The sequence below is a fragment of the Marmota monax genome, unplaced genomic scaffold, assembly GCF_021218885.2.
Source record: "Marmota monax isolate L192 unplaced genomic scaffold, Marmota_monax_Labrador192_F-V1.1 WCK01_AAM20220418_F8-fsc00181, whole genome shotgun sequence".
Lineage (NCBI taxonomy): Eukaryota > Metazoa > Chordata > Mammalia > Rodentia > Sciuridae > Marmota > Marmota monax.
This window is the reverse complement of record NW_026694276.1, coordinates 283,184-302,692: the sequence shown is the minus strand read 5'-3', so window position 1 is coordinate 302,692 and position 19,509 is coordinate 283,184. Positions and strand designations below refer to the sequence as shown.

Below are 19,509 nucleotides of genomic sequence, written 5' to 3'. Positions count from 1 at the left end.
AAATATAAGAATGCACAACAAAACTGTAATATACTATTCAGACATGCCATTCCTCAATAAACTGCTGGATGAAAAATATTTGGTTTCAAAGATGGTAGAGATGTGATAGAAAGTAAAAAGAAAAAGAAAAAATTTTTCAGTGAAAAATTGGAAAATTTTTTCTATTGGCATTCAAAAGTTTCTCACCTTCCCTTCTCCACCAATAGGTGGGCTTGTCTGAAATTTGATGGTAGCTTCAGTCTGGTGGGTGCTGACCAGTTGGCTGAGTGAGCTGATAGCAAGATGTCCTCACACCCTCTTCCAGTCATCCCACCCATTGTAGGTGGCCCCTTCGGTCCCCATGCATCTCAGGACTCACTGAGCTGGAGAGAGCCCAGTTCTCTTCAGTTCCGCCAACCTGTGCTTCCCTCTCGGGAAATGCCCCCAATCTCCATTTTCCACAGGCTCCCCAGGGCCAGACTGGCTCACATAGACCCAGCTGCAATCAGAGAGATCTGGGCTTCAGATTCCCCAGGATTTGCCTCACTGTAGCCCCAAGCTCTCAATGCCATTCCAACTTGCAGAGAGACCACTAGGGATTCACTCACACAAAGAAGGAACCCTGCAAAGAAGCAGCCACAGGATGGCCACTAGCATACCCATCAGAAAAACCTCAGGTGCAACCAGACCTGCAGGTACCCTGACAATTGATCTCCAGGTCCTGACCAGTGTCCCCAGACTGAGAAGCAGCAATGGTGGCTGCAAATCTGCAGGTCCCTTGGCCCTAGATTTCCAGGCCCTGTCAGTGTACCAAAATGCTGTCAGCTGTGTGTAACCAAACCTGCAGGTAGCCTGGCAATGGACCTCCAGGAGCATCAAGCAGCAAGTAGCAGGCCATCCGCTGGTGAGCTGGTGATAGGTGGATGAATTGTAGGCAAACAGCAGGTGACCAGCAGCAATCAGAGAGTGAACTGTGGGCAAATGGAGGGTGATCTGGGGGCAAGCAGTGGGTGAGTGGTTGGCAAACGGCAGGGGATTGGCAGGCAGTGAAGGCTGCCTCTTCATACTTCTTCTATTAGAGGTAAAAAGTGAAATTGGACTGTTTACTTGAATAATTGATATGTGTATTGTAAATACATGTATACAAATTTGTGAACAAAGACAATAAAAATCTCAACCTCATACATTTATTGGATTTTAAATGTGAAATCTGCTTAGCATATCTAAAATGAAGCAATGAAAAAAAAAAAAACATCAGAAGGGATAAAGCATAATACTCCCAGACTGACAACTGTCCAAAATGTTATTAGATTTGACAAAAGGAGTCAAATCTGATATTCTCAGATTAAGAACACTGGCAACAACAAGACAAGCCATGTCATATGAAACCAACAAAATATTTATTTATTTTTTATTAGTTGCTCATGACAATACAATGATCTTGACATATCATACATTTGAATCAAATGGGGTATAATTTCTCATTTTATCAAGTGTACAGGTTGCAGAATCACATTGGATATACAGCCACATTTACACATACAGCAATACTTAGTGTCTATTTTATTCTGCTGCCTTTCCTATTCCCCCTTCCTCTCCCCTCCCCTCCCATCACCTCCCTCTACTGAATCTAATGTGACACATTTCTTTTTTTTCCCCTCACATCATCATACATGTATTTTGTATAACAATGAGGGTCTCCTTCCATCTTCCGTGCAATTCCCCTTCTCCCTCCCATTCCCTCCCACCTCTCTTCCCTATTTAGTGGTAGTCTTCTTCTCATGCTCTTCCTCCCTACCCCATTTGGAGTCACCCCCCTTATATCAGAGAAGACATTCGGCATTTGTTTATTAGGGATTGGCTAATTTCACTCAGCATAATCTGCTCTAATGCCATCCATTTCCCTGCAAATGCCAAGATCTTGTTATTTTTAGTGCTGTGTAATATTCCATTGTGTATAAATGCCACATTTTTTATCCATTCATTAATGTAACCCTTTGAGGTATTTTGCTCTGTTCCACCAAATTAATTGTTAAAGAGGTCATGAAATCACTTATTTGTATATTGTACAATTTACAACCCCCCCCCCAAAAAAAAAACATATGTGTGAATCAGCTTTTTGTCATTGTGATTAAAATATTTGGCCAGAACAACTTAGAAGATTCATAATTTATTTTGATCTCAGTTTCAGAGGTTCAATTTTTTGTTAGCTGACTCCATTGCACTGGGCCTGAGACAGAATATCATGCAGACAGCTGTGATTGATAAGAGCTGTCACGTCATGGTAGCTAGAAAGCAGAGAGGGGAGGTAAAGGGACCAAGGACAAATATAGTGCAGGCCATGCCTCTAGTGATTAATTTCTTCTAGCCACACCTCACCTTCCTAGATTATCACCCAATAGTTTATTCAAGTTATTAATGTAGCAAATGATTAATCCACTGATGAGGTTAGAGGTCTCCAAATGTAATCATTTTGCCTCTGAACATTCCTGCACTGCCTATCGCATGAGCTTTTAAGGAAACATTAAAGATCCAAACCATAATATCATGTTTGTCCATTGTTCTATTTATAATATGACATATATTTTTATCAGTATCCTATTCATATGACAATTTGCATTTTCATCCTTAATGGTAATAAAGGATACATAAGTTCTATATTGTGATTTACAACCTATTTTAATGCACCCGTGTTGATTTTTTTTCAATTATTCATAGAATGGAAAACTTGTGACCTAAATTTGAGTTTTAAAATGTATTTTGTATATATATATATATATATATATACACACACACACACACACACACACACACACACACACTCCTGCTTAGTTTGTTTCTATTTACATGGAAGATCTTTATCCATGTTTTCACTTTCAGTCTTTGTAGGTGTCTTTACCACTGAAGTGGGTCTTGTGTAGGCAGAATGTAATCAGTCTTTTGTTTTTGAATCCATTCACCCAGTCTCTTTCAATTGTCCCCTTACATTCAAGGTTGTTGCTGATAGGTAAGGACTGAATCCTGTGTTTCTATCCAATTGTTTTGAGCATTCTCTCTCTCTCTCTCTCTCTCTCTCTCTCACACACACACACACACACACACACACACACACACACATTTATCTTTGGGGTTTAAAGATTTTACTGTATATTGACAGAATTTGATTATTTCTCTCTTTTGTGTATAGCTCTTCTAGTGGGGTTTAGATTTTTACATGCTTTGATAGCAGTTACCTTTCATTCAATTCAGAATTGTAGCGCATCTTTAAGCATCTTTTGTAAGGATAGTCTGATGGTCAAAAATTTCCTCAGTTACTGCTTGATTTGGAAAGCCTTCATTTCTCATTCCTTTCTGAGGTATAAACTGTTCCTTCAGATCATCTGGGTACAGTATTCTTGGTTGGCAGTATTTTCTTTTAGAACTTGAAATATGCAGTTCCAGTCTCTCCTGGCCTCTAAAGTTGCTGCTAAGAAATCTGCTGTTGGTCTAATAAGGATATTTTCCCATGACTTGGCACTTTTCTCTGGAAATTTTTAGAATTTTTTCTTTGCCTTGTACTTTTGACAGTTTGACCATACTATGTGTTGATGTAGAATTTTTCTGATCATAATTATTTGTGGTCCTATAGGCTTGAAAGATCTTTTCCAAGATTGAAAATGGTTTTTGATATTACTTAATTTAAAAGGTTTTCTAGGTTCTTAACTTTTTTTCCTCTTCAGGTACTAAAAAAGGCATAGTTATTTTGTCATTTTAATGGTGTCCCAATGGTGTTGAAGGTGATCTTTATTATTTCTCCTCTTCCTCCTCCTCTTCCTCCTCTTCTTCCCCTTTCTTTTACTCCCCCACCTCTCTCTTTCTTGGGAAAGATTGATTGGAAATTTTCAAAAGACTCATCACGTTCAGAGTCTTTCTTCTACTTGTCTTTTGTTGAGGCTTTCAACTGTAATTTTTTGAGTCTTCAAAGGTTAACACATATTAATGGGATTCAATGTAATATTTTTATAAATGAATGCAATTTGCACTGATCATATCCATAAAAGAGAGAACATGCAATGCTTGTCTTTCTGTGTCTGGATTATTTCACTTAACATGGTGTCCTCTAGTTCTATCCATTTTACTGCAAAAGACAGGTGTTAATTCTTTTTAATGGCTAAATAATACTTCATTTTATATATTTTATACTCCTGTAATTTTATAATCACAGTATATATGTATGTGTGTGTATGTATGTATGTGTATGTGCATATATATATATATATATATATATATATATATATATATATATATTTCTTTATCCATTCAAGTGTTTTTGATCACCTAGATTTCTTCAATATCTTAGTTATTGTGAATACTGCTGCAATAATCATGAGAATAATGCTATGCCTTTTGTAAGCTGACTTCATTTCTTTCAGACATAGACCTAGGAATAGAATAAATGGACCACACAGTGGTTCTATTTTTGAATTTTTGAGGAACCTCAATACTGTTTTTCATAATTGTACCAATTTAGATTCCCATCAATGGTGTAAAAGATTTTCTTTTACTCCACATCCTTATATTTGTTACTTTTAAAATTAAAATAGCCACTCTAACTGGCAATGAAGAACTCAATAATTTTGGTTTGTGTTTCTCTGATAGCTAATAATATTGCTCATTTTTTCATATATTTATTGCACATTTGTATATGTACTTTGAGAAGGGTGAATTCAGATCATTTGCCCATTTTAAAATGGGACTATTATTGAGTTCTTCATTGCCAAGATTTTTCTTTGGTTCTTTTTCAAAATCTATATCTCATTGCTGAATTTCTTATTCATAGAATGTTATTTTCTCTCTGTATTCACTAGGATCTCATTAAGTTTTTATGCTAATTTTTACAATTCTTTGTTAGGCATTGTGTACATTCTTTTTGATCTCTTTCTGGAGATTTATGTTCTTTCAAGGTGTCCCGTTACTTTTTCTTCATATTTCTCATGCCCTTATATTGAAATTTGTGTCAGTTGTCTCTAGATACTCTTATGGGGCAGAATTCCTCCTACATGACTTTCTCCTGAAGGTGTCTTGGGTCAGCTTAGGAGGCAACATTGACTTTGTTTCCAGGTAGGCATTATAGTGCATCTCCTTTGATTTCTTCAACTGTAATTAATGACTTTGGACAAATTAATGACAAAGTGCATACTTTGGTAGAGTGTGAAATACCCACTGTCTCCAGGGATGATGCAAGAGAGGGGACTTGTGGATTGTGGCTCCAGTCAGGTGATGAAGGTTTCCTCAGGTGCTGTTGATGCTAGTTCCACTAGTTCCAGCAAGTGTCTCTGGTACTGACAGTCCAAGAACTTACAAGGGTCCTGAAGTATATGCCCTCTATGCAGATAGTGGAGTAGGCTTGGATGCTGTATGGGAAGAGGCAGTTGTAGGAACTGAAGCATCCCTCTGTGGTGCCAGCTCCTATCTCTAACACCAATGCATGCTCAGATTCAGTGCAGGAGTGAAGCAGTGGTGGGAAGTGCATAAGCAAGCAACAGGAGAATCACAGAATCTGCCTCTTCAGTGTTAGTGTGCAACAAGAGGTGTGGCAGGAGCTGAAACTGGGGCATTGCTCTCTGCCTCTTTAGTTACAGTATTCACTTGGGGGCAGGACACCTGCTGGGGCCGAGAACTTTCTCATATCCCCTTTAGCATGGACCCATGGGCATGGCATCTGTAGAAACCATATCATTCCCTTCCAGCCCTGTTAGCAACAGGCACCGAAGCACGGCATGGGGTTGGGTAACCATGTGGGTGCCTGTATTCAGTCTTGACTCTGATGAGTCCACACAGGACTTGCCATGCCCTTTGTATTAGAGGGAGAGTGCCCTGATCTCCTAGCAGCAAAGGCAGTATCATATGTTCCCCTCCATTATGCAACATTCAATCCCCACAATGCATGAAACCTAGCAAGCTTGGAAACTGAAGTCTCTGTGACTAGGAAATAATGTGAGATCATTTTTCAAAGTGCAACTACTGTGCAGATTTCAGATTGTTTTCCTAACTAGACTGCAAGCCTGCCTAGGATTGCACAGTAGCTAGAATTGCCAGCATCTGCACTGATACGAGTTTTCTGGGACTCTTCCATTCACCCTTACTCATACAAAGAGGAGTCTCCCTCCTCGAGCCATGGAGCTTATGGAAGTTGCTCGGTGGATCTCTGCACTTTGTATGCTATCATTCCATATTCTGTTTCCAGTGAGCCTCATGCAGATTTCCAACATTATTCCACAGTCTCTTACCTCAAAATGCAACTATACACCTACCTATTTGGTTTCTTTTTGGTTTTGTTTTATTTCTATCTGGAGGAAGTGGTGAGTGTTAGGCACCTCTATTCAGCCATCTTTAATTCCTCTAATTTTATTTTTGATTTTATTTGAGTCAGGTTTTTTTTCATTTCATTCACCAACTGTTTTTCTAGTCTTAGTTTTCTTTATTTCCTCTCTAATCTTTATGCTATTCCTTCTGCTAAATTTTGGCTTAGCTTATTCTTTTTGTATACCTTTCCAATGTAATGTTAGGTTGTTTATTTGAGGTTTTCTTTTATTGGTATAACTTTCCCTCCTAGAATTGCTCTAATCTTGTAAGATTTGGTATGCTGTGTTTCCATTGTCATTTCAATGTTTAAATTTCCCTTTTAATCTTTTCTTTAACCCATTGGTGGTTCAAGAGCATGTTGTTTAATTTCCAAGTATTTATGAATTTCCAAGATTCCTTCTGGTATTAATTTCTAGTTTCATATCATGTGGTCAGGAAACATACTCAATATGATTTCAATATTTTCAAACTTAACACTAATTTTATATGACCTCTCCTAGAGAATGTTCAGTCTTCAGTTGAGAATAATGTGTATGTACTCTGTTGTTATTGGATGGGATTTTAGGTATATGTCTTTTTTTCCCTTTTATGATCAGGGATTGAACCCAGGGGAGTTTAATCCCTGAGCCACATCCTCAGCCCATTTTATTTATTTATTTATTTTTTATTTTGAGAAAGGATCTAAGTTGCTGAAGCTAGCCTCAAACTTATGATCTTCCTGCCTCTGCCTCCTGAATTACTGGGATTTTAGGTGTTCCCTGTCACTCCTGGCTCTCTATAACTTTTAGATTCATTTGGCTTGATGTGTAGTTTAAAGCCAATGTTTTCTTCTATATTATCTGTCTGAATGGTGTGTCCATTGCTGAAATGGAATATTTATGTCCCTTATTAATATTGTGCTGCAGTCTATAGCTCCCCTTCAGTTCTGTTTATATTTGTTTTATATATTTAGATGATTTGATGCTGGGTACATATATATTTCCAATTGTTATTCCATCTTAATGAATTCATCCATGATTTATTATATAATGATCTTCTTGGTCACTTTTTATAGTCTTTGGCTTAAAGTCTACTTTGCCTGATGTAAGTATAGTTACCTTTTCCTCTTTTGGCTTCCATTTGTAATGGTTTAATTTTTTCTATCCCTGTACATTCAGTCTATGTGTTGGATGTTAAAAAATGAAGTCTCTTCCAGGCAGCCTACAAATGGAATTCTTACCCAGCCATTTGATACATTTTGATTGGAGAATCTTAATCTATTTCCATTCAAAGTAATTATCAATGGGTAAGTACTTACTGGTGTCATTTTGCTCATTGTTTTCTGTTTGATTTTTAGATCCTTTGCTTCTTCCTTTCTTGCAGTCTTCCTTTGTGTTTTGATGATTTTCTATGGTGATATACTTTGAGTTTTTCTCATTATCTTTTGAGTATCAACCATAAGTTTTAATTTTGTGGTTATCATGAGGTTTACATGTAATATTTCAAATTTTAATAAGTTTTTAAAAACTATTAACAACTTCATTTTGATAACTTACTCAAAATTGTACCTTCCATTACACATTATATATTTTGATTCCACAATTTACACCTTTTATAATCTTATCCCTTCATAATTATTGTAAGTAAAACTACTTTAAAAGATATTTATCTTTAAATTTTAATAGTAGATATGGAATTTGTTTTCTTACCACCACTCTAATATTAGAGTATAAAAAGTTTTACAATCTACTTATGATTACCAATTAATTTTGGCTTTATATTTTATGCATATATGTAAAATGCAATATATAATGCATTTATTCGTGCATTATAGTTATATATAATAGCTGGGTTCATTCTGACATTATTATGCATGTATAAACTTTAATTGGCTCCATTCCAGTCCCCAGTGCTTTCTCTTTTCCTCCCTTCCTCCCTCCCCCAACTCTTCTTCCTCTACTCTGTAGGTCTTCATTTCATTTATTCATCTAGTTTTAGTTGGTATTGTCATAGATAAACATAAAGATGGGATTCACTGCGCATATTTATACATGCTTATGGCATAAATTTGTACATTCCCTTTCCTGTATATATCTTCCCTCTCCCTTAGTCTTCTTCTTTGATTCTGCTGGTCTTCTCTATTCTTAAGATATCCAACTGTGTTAGAGTCTGTAAACAAGTCAAAATAACACCTGGCATTTCACCAGGGGAATGTTAGAGTTCGTAAACAAGTCTGGATGGTGCCTGGCAAAATGCCAGAGGGAGTGGTTTGAGAAGTAACAAAAGCGAGCCATTAAGTGTGGAGATTCCTGATTGGTTGACTGATGTATCTAGTTTATGCTAATTAGATAAGCTGTGTGGAATGTATAAATACTGCTCCTGTCCTGCAATAAATGGCTCCTTCTCCTGCTGTATCAAGCTACAGAAGTTATTCGTCACCCCCCTGATTATTCTGCTGCAGCCGGACTGCGGCACAACTGTCCCCACCCCACACACACACACCATTTTCCCCATTATTTTGCTCTAGCTTCTGTGTGAGAGAAAACATTTGACACTTCCTTTCTGAGTCTGGCTTATTTCATTTAGCATTATGTTCCCAGTTGCATTTATTTGGCATATGGATTCAGCAAATGCCATAATTTCATTCTTCTTTATGGCTAATCAAAACTCCAATGTTCATATATACCATATTTTTGGTGGTTTTTTTTTAGTTCTTTATATATTCTGGATATTAATCTCCTTTCAGGTTAGTAGCTGGTAAAGATTTTCTCTTCTTATTTAGACTCTATTCACACATTTTATTGTTTCCTTTGCTATGCATAATTTTTCTTATGTTCTGTGATCTCACATATTGAGTCTTCATTTTATTTCCTGAGCTTTAGAAGTCTTAGTAAGGAAGTCATCTCATGCACAAATATTTTGGCATATTGACCTATTATTTATTCTAACAGTTTCAAAATTTCTGATCTAATTACTAAATCTTTTATACTTACACTTTGATTTGACTTTTGTGCAGGATGAGAGGTAGATATCTAGTTTCATTCTTCAATATATAAATATCCAGCTTTCCTAGCACCATTTGTTAAAAGGGATATCTTTTTTTTCTCCAACATATATTTTTGGAACCTTTGCAAAGTATCAGATGACTGTAACTATGAGGATTTGTCTCTGTGTTTTCTATTCTATTCCATTTGTTTTCATGTCTATTTTGATGCCAATACCATGCTATTTCCATTACTATTGCTCTGTAGTACAATTTGAAGTCAGGTATTATAATGCCTCCAGCATTGCTTTTTTGACTTAGAAATGCTTCGGCTAGCCTGGACTTTTTGTTCTTCCAAACAAATTTTAGGACTTTTTTTCTAGTTCTGTGAAGACATTACTGGTATTTTGATGGGGATTACATTGAAACTGTATAGTTTTTTGGTAGTATGGTCATTTTGACAATATTAATTCTGCCTTTTCAAGAACATGGAAGTTCTCTCCAGCTTCTAAAGTTTTCTTCAATTACTTTATGTAGTGTTCTATATATTTTATTGAAGAGGTCTTTCCCCTCCTTAGATTTATTCCCAAGCTTTTGGTTTGATTTGGATAGTTTTCCTGATTTCTTTTTTTAAATTTTTTTATTAGTTGCTCAAAACATTACAATAATCTTGACATTATCATACATATGATTCAAATGGGGTATGTAATCTTATTTTTCCATGTGTACAGATTATAGGAAAGCTATTGATTTATAAAGGTAGATCTTGTATTCTGCTTCTTTGCTGACTCTATTTATAGTTCTAGAAGTTTTCTGGTAGAATATTTTTGGGTCTTCTGAATATTTTGTCACCAACAAACAGATATTTTATCTTCTTTTTCCCCCTTGTTTTATTTTTTATTATTTTTTTAAATAAATGACAGCAGAATGCATTACAATTCTTATTACACACATAAAGCACAATTTTTTATATCTCTGGTTGTATCTAGAGTATGTTTACACCAATTTGTGTCTTCATACATGTGCTTTGGATAATGATGTCTATCATAATCCACCATCCTTGCTATCTCCCTGCCCCCTGCTTTCCCCTCCCACCCTTCTGCCCTATCTAGAGTTAGTCTATTCCTCCCATGCTCCCCCTCCCTACCCCATTATTAGTCAGTCACCTTATATCAGAGAAAACATTCAGCACTTATTTTGGGGAGGATTGGCTAACTTGACTTAGCATTTTCTTCTCCAATGCCATCCATTTACCTGCAAATGCCACGATTTTATTCTCTTTTATTGCTGAGTAATATTCTGTTGAGTATATATGCCACATTTTTTTATCCATTTATCTGTTGAAGGGCCTTTAGGTTGGTACCACAGTTTAGCTATTGTGAATTGTACTGCTATAAATATTGATGTGGCTGGGCCCCTGTAGTATGCTGTTTTTAAATCCTTTGGGTATAGACTGAGGAGAGGGATAGACTGGGTCAAATGGTGGTTCCATTCCCATATTTCCAAGGAATATCCATACTGCTTTCCATATTGGCTGCACCAATTTGCAGTCCCACCAGCAATGTATGAGTGTACATTTTTCTTCACATCCTCGCCAACACTTAATTGTTGTTTGTCTTCATAATAGCTGCCATTCTGACTGGAGTGAGATGAAATCTAGACTAGTTTTGATTTGCATTTATCTAATTGCTAGCGATGATGAACATTTTTTTCATATATTTGTTGACTGACTGTATATCCACTTCTGATGTCTGTTCAGGTCCTTGGCCCGTTTATTGATTGAGTTTTTTTTTTTGTTGATGTTGTTGTTGTTTATTTGTTGTTTTTACTTTGGTGTTTAGCTTTTTGAGTTCTTTATATACCCTAGAGATTAGTGCTCTATCTGATGTGTGAGGGGTAAAAATTTGCTCCCAAGATGTAGGCTCTCTATTCACCTCATGATTGTTTCTTTTGCTGAGAAAAAGCTTTTTAGTTTGAATCCATTCCATTTATTGATTCTTGGTTTTAATTCTTACACTATAAGAGTCTTACTAAGGAAGTTGGGGCATAATCCCACATGATGGAGATTAGAGCCTACTTTTTCTTCTATTAGACGCAAAGTCTCTGGTTTAATTCCTAGGTCCTTGTTCCACTTTGAGTTGAGTTTTGTGCATGGTGAGACATAGGGGTTTAATTTCATTTTGTTGCATATAGATTCGCAGTTTTCCCAGCACCATTTGTTGAAGAGGCCATCTTTTCTCCAGCGCATGGTTTGGCACCTTTGTCTAATATAAGATAATTGTACTTTTGTGGGTTAGTCTCTGTGTCCTCTATTCTGTACCATTGGTCTACCAGTCTATTTTGGTGCCAATACCACGCTGTTTTTGTTACTATTGCTTTGTAGTATAGTTTAAAGTCTGGTATAGTGATGCCACCTGCTTCACTCTTCTTGCTAAGGATTGCTTTATCTATTCTGGGTCTCTTATTTTTCCAGATGAATTTCATAATTGTTTTTTCTATTTCTATGAGGAATGCATTGGGATTTTTGATCAGAATTGCATTAAATCTGTATAGAGGTTTTGGTAGTATGGTCATTTTGATAATATTAATTCTGCCTATGTAAGAGCAAGGTAGATCTTTCCATCTTCTAAGGTCTTCTTTGATTTCTTTCTTTAGGGTTATGTAGTTTTCATTGTATAGATCTTTAATCTCTTTTTTTAAATTGATTCCCAAGTTTTTTTTTTTTTGAGGCTATTGTAAATGGGGTAGTTTTCCTCATTTCCCTCTCAGAGAATTTGCACTGATATACAGAAATGCCTTTAATTTATGGGTGTTGATTTTATATTCTGCTACTTTGCTAAATTTATTTACTAGTTCTAGAAGTTTTTTGGTGGGGTTTTTTGGGTCTTCTAGGTATGGAATCATATCATCAGCAAATAGTGCCAATTTGAGTTCTTCTTTTCCTAAGTGTATCCCTTTAATTTCTTTCATCTGTCTAATTGGTCTGGCTAGAGTTTCAAGAACTAGTTTAAGTAGAAGTGGTGAAAAGGGGCATCCCTCTCTTGTTCCAGTTTTTAGAGGGAATGCCTTCAATTTTTCTCCATTTAAAATGATGTTGGCCTGGGGCTTAGTGTTAGTTAGCCTTTACAATGTTGAGATATGCAACTCTGCAACTGTTCTGGTCAAGTCTTTTGGTCACAGCAGTGAAAAGGCTAACTAAAACATATTGACATGGTCATATGATTCTTGTCTTTAATTTATGTGCTGAATTACATTTACTGATTTGTGTATGTTGAACCATACTTGCATCCCTGGAATTAGACCCACTTGATCATGGTGTATATATTGATATATTTTTCAATGTGGTTTGCTAATATTTTACTAGAGATTTTTACATCTATTTTCATCAGGGATATTTGTCTATAGTTTTTTTTATTTGATGTGTCTTTATATAATTGGGGAGTCAATCTATGACTTTTGCTATTGGGTTATAGTGGCTTCATAGAATATATTTGAGAATATTCCTTTATTCTGATTTCATGGAATTTTTGAGGAAGCCTGATGTTTTTTCTTTAAAAGTATGGTACAACTCACATAAAAATTCATCCTGTCCTGGGCTTTCTTTTTTTTGAAAGAATTAATTGCTGTTTCAATTTCATTGCTTGATATCAGTATGTTAGGTTTTCTCTATCTTCCTGGTCTAATTTGACAAATCATCTGTGTTTAGAAATTTGTCAATGTCTTCTAGATTTTCCAGTTTATTGGAATATAAATTTTCAAAATAGATTCTAATGACCTCTGAATTTCAAAAATGTTTAATGTTATTTATTTTTGTCTTCTATCTCTTCCTTTTGGTTAGTTTGGCTAATGGTTTATCAATATTGTTATCTTTTGAAAGAACCAAATCTTTGTTTCATTGATTTTTACATTTTTAATTCTCTATTTCATTAATGTTTGCTCTGATCTTGATTATTTCCTGTCTTCTATTGATTATGTATTATTTTCTTCATTCTTTTCTAGGGACTTGGGCTCTGACATTATTTATTTGAGATTGTTCTGCATTTTTAAAATATAGGCACTCAATGCTATAAACTTTCCTCTTAAAACTGCTTTCATACTGTCCCAGAGATTTTAATACTATTCTTTTTTGTTTCTAAGAATTTCTTGATTTCTTCTCTTATTTTTTCTAAGATCAATTTCTGTTTTTAAAAAAAGATTGTTTAATCTCCATGTGCTTATATGGCTTCTATTATTTTTCTTGGTGTTGATTTCTAGTTTCATTATATTATGATCTGATAGGATTCACAGGGTAGTTGGTTTTTTTTTTTTTTTTTTTTTTTGGTTAAGACTTACATCATTATGACCTAGAACACAGTCTAACTTGGAAAATGTTCGTGAGCTTGAACAAAAGAAAGTAAATTTAGCTGTTTTGGGGTGAAATATTCTGTCAATGTCTATTTAGTCCATTTGATTTATAGTATTATTTAGGTCAGAAATATCTTTATTGATTTTATATATAGATGATCCGCCTATTGGTTAAAGGAGTGAGATGAAATCACCCAGTATTATTGTATTGGGCTCTTTCTGGGATTTAATGTTATGAAGTTATTTTAATGTAATTAGTTTCACTGATATTTAAGGCATAAATATTTACTATTACTATATCTTGTTGGATTTTTCCTTTTACCCATATGTAGTGACCTTCTTTGTTTCTTCTGATTAATCTTTGCTTGAAATTTACTTTGTCAGATATGAGAATAGTTATTCCTGCTTGATGTTGGACTCTGTTTGCATGGAATATTTTCCTCATTCTTTTACTTTCAGTCTATGGGTGTCTTTATGAGATAATTCCCTTGCAAACAGCATAGAGTTGTATCGTGTTTTCTAAGAAATTCTGTCAATCTATGACTTTTAATTGGGGAGTTAAGACAATTTACATCAGTGTTATGGAGAGAGATTTGTTATTTCCTGACATTTTGGTTTGTTATATTTAATTGTCTTTGTATTTCATTTAAATTGTTGCTCTTCTATTAAACATCATTTTTTAGAGATCTTTGGGGGTTTGTTTTTGAGTTCTGTGTATAGTACATCTTTAAGTATTTTTTATTGGTACTTATGCATGACAGTAGAATCCATTTTGATAAAATTATACCAACAAGAAATATGTTATTCTAATTAGGAACACATTCTTGTGGGTGTACACAATGGTGGGATTCACTTAGGTATTTTCATATATGTACATTGGAAAATTATGTTAGATTAATTCTACTGTATTTCCTCTTCCTATTCCCCCTCCCTTCCCTTCATTCCCCTTTGTCTAATCTACTGAAATTCAGTAGGTTTAAGCCTCCTTTTAGTGCTGGCTTAGTGGACATGAACTATTTTAGTTTATCCTTAACATGGAAATTTTTTATTCATCCATAAATTCTGAAATACAGCTTTGCTAAATACAGCACCCCTGGATGGCAATAATTTTATTTTAGTGTTTGCAATATCTCTTTACAAGCCCTCCTTGATTTTAGGTTCTTAATTAAGAAGACAGAAGTGAGCCTTATTGGTCCACCTGTAAATGTGACCTGACATTTTTCTCTTGAAGCTTTAGATATTCTCTCCTTATTTTGATTTTGATCTGTCTTGGAGAGGTTCTTTTTTGATATGGCCTATTTGAGGTTTTACATATTTCTGAATGAAGGTGTCTATCTCATGTCTAAGATTGGGACAATTTTCTGTTATTTCATGGAAGAGATTCTTTGTGTGTGTGTGTGGGGGGGGCGGTATGCATGCAATGCCAGGGATTGAACCCAGTGATGTTTAACCACTGAGCCACAACCTCAGCCCTTTTTTAATATTTTATTTAGACACAGGGTCTCACTAAGTTGCTTGGCCTTGCAAAGTTGATGAGGCTGGCTTTGAACTTGCAATCCTCCTGTCCCAGCCTTCTGAGCTGCTGAGATTATAGGCATGCACCACCATGCCCAGTTATGGAAGAGGTTCTTAATGCCTTTAGTCCCTGTCTCCATGTTCTTTCTAGCACAATGACTCTCAGATTTGGTCCGTTGATATTGTCCCACAGTTTTTGTATATTCTGATCATGGCCCTTTTTTTCCCCTTTAAATTCTGAGTATTTAAGTTTATATATTCTGTCTTCAAGGCCTGAGGTTCTGTCTTTAAGGCCTGATATTCTATTTTCTATGCAATCTGATGAGTTAATGATATATTCAAGTGAACTTTTTATTTGATTCATTGTGTCTTTCATTTCCAGGAGTTCTGATTAGTTTCTTATCAATATTTCTATTTCTTTATTGAAATGGTCTTTCACCTCCTGTATTTGCTTTCTTAATTTATCCTTTGATCTTCTTAGTTCATTGAACATTTTAGTAATCATATTTTCATAATCTTTCTCTATAATTTCATCCACTTTTTTGTCAGTGGGATACGTTACTAGGGGATTGTAAATTTGGGGGGGAGGGATTTGTTTAACCATTTCCTCATGTTTTCAGAGATTTTTGACTTTCTCATAAGTTGGTATGAATTCTTCTTCCTCTTTTATGCATAAGAGCTTTTGTATGTAACCTTTGGTATATAATTATCTTTTCTGTTTTTTTTTAATTTTTTTGCTGTATTATTAGATATTCTGGATGGGACCTGCAGTCCCCCTCTGATTGTTTCTTCTTGGAGCCTGGTTGTTGGTTTGGGGTTTTTCTCTCCCCTTTTCTATGTGCTGAAGTACTGTTGAGGTTCAAGTGAAATTAGTTCATGTGTGGAGTGAGGGTCACTGTTACTTGGCTGAGTTTTGATGTTGTTCACCAGCAAGATCTCTACTCTGTGAGATTGACAGCTCCCAATCACTTCAGTCTTAGAGAAAGAGGAGCAAGTTATAGAAATAATGTTAGCAACATATGTACAATCTTAAATATATGGTGTCAACTTTGACATCTATAACACTAATTACCATTTATAGAGGAACAATGGAGTTGGCATTTAACATCAGTACCAAGACTAAACAATGATGAACTAGATCAGACATTAAACAGTAGGTGTCTACTACATTGTCCACTATATTAATAATCTCAATGACATGCATGAGAAAGGATTTACATAATTCTATAAGATAGTGAAATTTCTTCTCTCTTTTTTTAATTTTTTCTTTTAGGTACCAGGGATTGAACCCAGAGGTGCTCAACCACTGCCACTCCCTCCCCTTTTTAAATATTTGATTTAGAGAAAAGTTCTTGCTAAGTTGCTTAGGGCCTCTCTCAGTTACTGAGGCTGGCTTTGAATTCAAGATCCTCCTGCCTCAACCTCTTAAGCTGCTGAGATTCCATAGAATTACAGTTTTTAAGTCAAAATAGAGTAATAGAGTAGAAAAGCAAGAGAAAATTGAAATACTTAAAAAGTGAACAGATAAGAAGCAGGAAAGAGGTAACAGGAGTTACCTCTAAAGAGAAGTCAAAATAACTAAAAGTAATAAGAAGAGGAAGCATAATAGGAAGATTTGGCTGTTAGTGGGGGTAGAGAGTACACCAGGGGTAATAAGAGGAACAAAAACCAAGGGAAAAACAAATATAAGATCAAAATTAATCAAATCTATGTAAAATTTTATCCAACCAAAGTCAAACCAAGGCTAAATAATAAATGGGTGCAGAAGAAATTAAAATGTATATATATATGTATGTATGTGTATGTATGTATGTATGTATATATATACACCTATCACTACAACAAGAAGACATACACTGGGGAAAAAAAGTAAAATAAAAAAAAAGAATGAATATAAAGGAAAGCACAGAGTAAGTGATGAATTATATGACTTCATTCAGATGGCAAAAAAAAAAAACTAAAAAAAAAAAAGTAAAATAATAATTAACAATAGTCTCTGCCCACATCCGCCAGAGCCTGTTCACGTCGACTGACCAGAGTCTGCACTATTAAGGCTTATTTCAAATGTAAAGGGGCTCTGAACCCCTCTGGACTGCCAGGACCCCAGCTTTCTATCCTCTAAAACCACTAAGAATAAAGTCCCTGCATCAGTTTTTACTAGAGCTAATCACCTGTCATGCTTGGAACAGGGATCCTACCCAGATTGCCCTCAGCCCCAATAATCATGAAGTGCACATCTGTAAGATGGACAGTAGCCAGTGGGTGAAAGCTCACGAACTCAAGAAGCACCACGGACACATCACAGGTATTGACTGGGCTCCCAAGAGTGACCATGTAGTCACTTGCGGGGCAGACTGCAATGCCTATGTCTGGAGTCAGAAAGGTGGCATCTGGAAGGCGACCCTGGTGATCCTGAGGATTAATGCACAGCCACTTTTGTGAAATGGTCCCCTCCAGAAAACAAATTTGCTGTGGGAAGTAGAGTACGACTCATTTCTGTTTGCTACTTCGAGTCTGAAAATGACTGGTGGGTAATCAAGCACATTAAAAAGCTGATCCGCTCCACAGTCTCAGCTTGGATTGGCATCCCAACAACGAATTGCTGGCAGCAGGATTTGGGCGACTTCAGATGCAGAGTATTTTCTGCCTACATTGAAGAAGTGGATGAAAGCCAGCCAGTACACCCTGGGGCAGCAAGATGCCTTTTGATCAGCTGATGTCAGAGTTTGGGTGGCAGTGACACTGGGAGCTTCTCTGCCAGTGGGAGCCGCCTGGCCTGGGTTAGTCACGACTGCACTATGTCTATTGCTGATGCCTCAAAAAATGTCCATGTCTCAATTCTGAAAACGGAGTTCCTGTCACTCCTAAGTGTATCATTTGTCTCTGAGTGTTAGGGTCTGTAAACAAGTCAGGATGGCGCCTGGCATTTTGCAAGAGGGAGTGGTTTGTGAAGTAACGCCAGCAAGCCATTAAGTGTGGAGATTCCTTATTGGTTGACTGCTGTATCTAGTTTATGTTAATTAAGATAAGCTGTGTGTAATGTATATATACCCCTCCTGTCCTACAATAAACGGCTCCCACTCCTGCTGTATCAATGTACACAAGTTGTTCGGCACCCCCCCCCCCCGTTATTGGTTATTTTGCTGCAGCTGGACTGTGGCATCAGAGAATGGTGTTATGGCTGCTGGACATGACTGCCGTCCGATGCTGTTTAATTAGGATGACCGCGGCTGCTTGACCATTGTCTCTAAGCTAGACATTCCAAAACAGAGCATCCAGCGTGACATGTCTGCCATGGACCGCTTTCGCAACATGGACAAGAGGATTACGACTGAGGACCGCAATAAAGCCTTGGAAACGCTGCACCAGAGTAGCATCACTCAAGTGTCTATTTATGAGGGGCACAAACAAGATTGTCGCAAATTTTGCACTATTGGCATTGATGGAACCATGACAACTTGGGATTTCAAGACCTCAGAGTCTTTGATCCAAGGCCTCCAAATAATGTGAAGCTGTGTGAGCCTTCACTGTCCAGCAGGAGAAACCTGACTGACTGCCTCTCTGCCCCTAGCATGATGGTGAGGAAAGCCGGCCCCTAGGATACACTGTAAACACATATCATGCAAATATTGTGTGTTTTTGTTTAAATATAATTGGTGAAAGTGTTGGGTTTTTTTTAAAGGCAACAGTGGTTTGTGGTTTTTTGTTTTTGTTTTGTTTTTGCTATTTCATTTCATTCTTGACCAAACCTTCTGTTCAAGTAGTTGGTTGTGGCAAATTGTCACACTAACTTAAAGGAAAGGGTGAGGGAGGTATGTAAATTGTCTGCTAGAAAATTAAATTAAAATCCCAAATGTAAAATAATAATAATAATAATAATAATAATAATAATAATAATAATAATAATAGAAAGAGGAGAATAGGAAACATCCTTAATGAGAAATATAGGGCTTGTTTGTGCTGAGATTATCAAAATTGTTGACAAGGATGATGCTCATTGCTTATGCTGTTATTCCTGTTTATCTATAATATATAAATATTTATATATTTATTTATCCATAAGACTCTCTTAGGTCAAGGGCTGGGTTCGTAAGTCACACTTCTTTGTGTTTTCCACCAAACTTCCAGCTATTCTTTCTAGGGTCAAAGCTGTTTGTAGTAGCTCTCAGCTTCCCATCTCACATGACAGGATGGGATAAACTGGGGAATGCTGTCATATGATGTACTTCCATCATGGGGCTGGTGCAGAGTTCTAAATTGGAAGTTCCAGTATGTGGAGTTTAGTCTTGCCTGACTTTTGGAACTCTGTTGGTGGGTATTTGAGATTTGATCCACACCCTTGCTGTGGAGATGCCAATCCCTGA

General features: G+C 36.2%; 1 pseudogene; it reads left to right on the top strand.

Annotated features, from left to right (window-relative positions):
• Positions 1-622: 622 nt before the first annotated feature.
• Positions 623-18,655, top strand: LOC124108660 (actin-related protein 2/3 complex subunit 1A-like; annotated as a pseudogene).
• Positions 18,656-19,509: the final 854 nt, after the last annotated feature.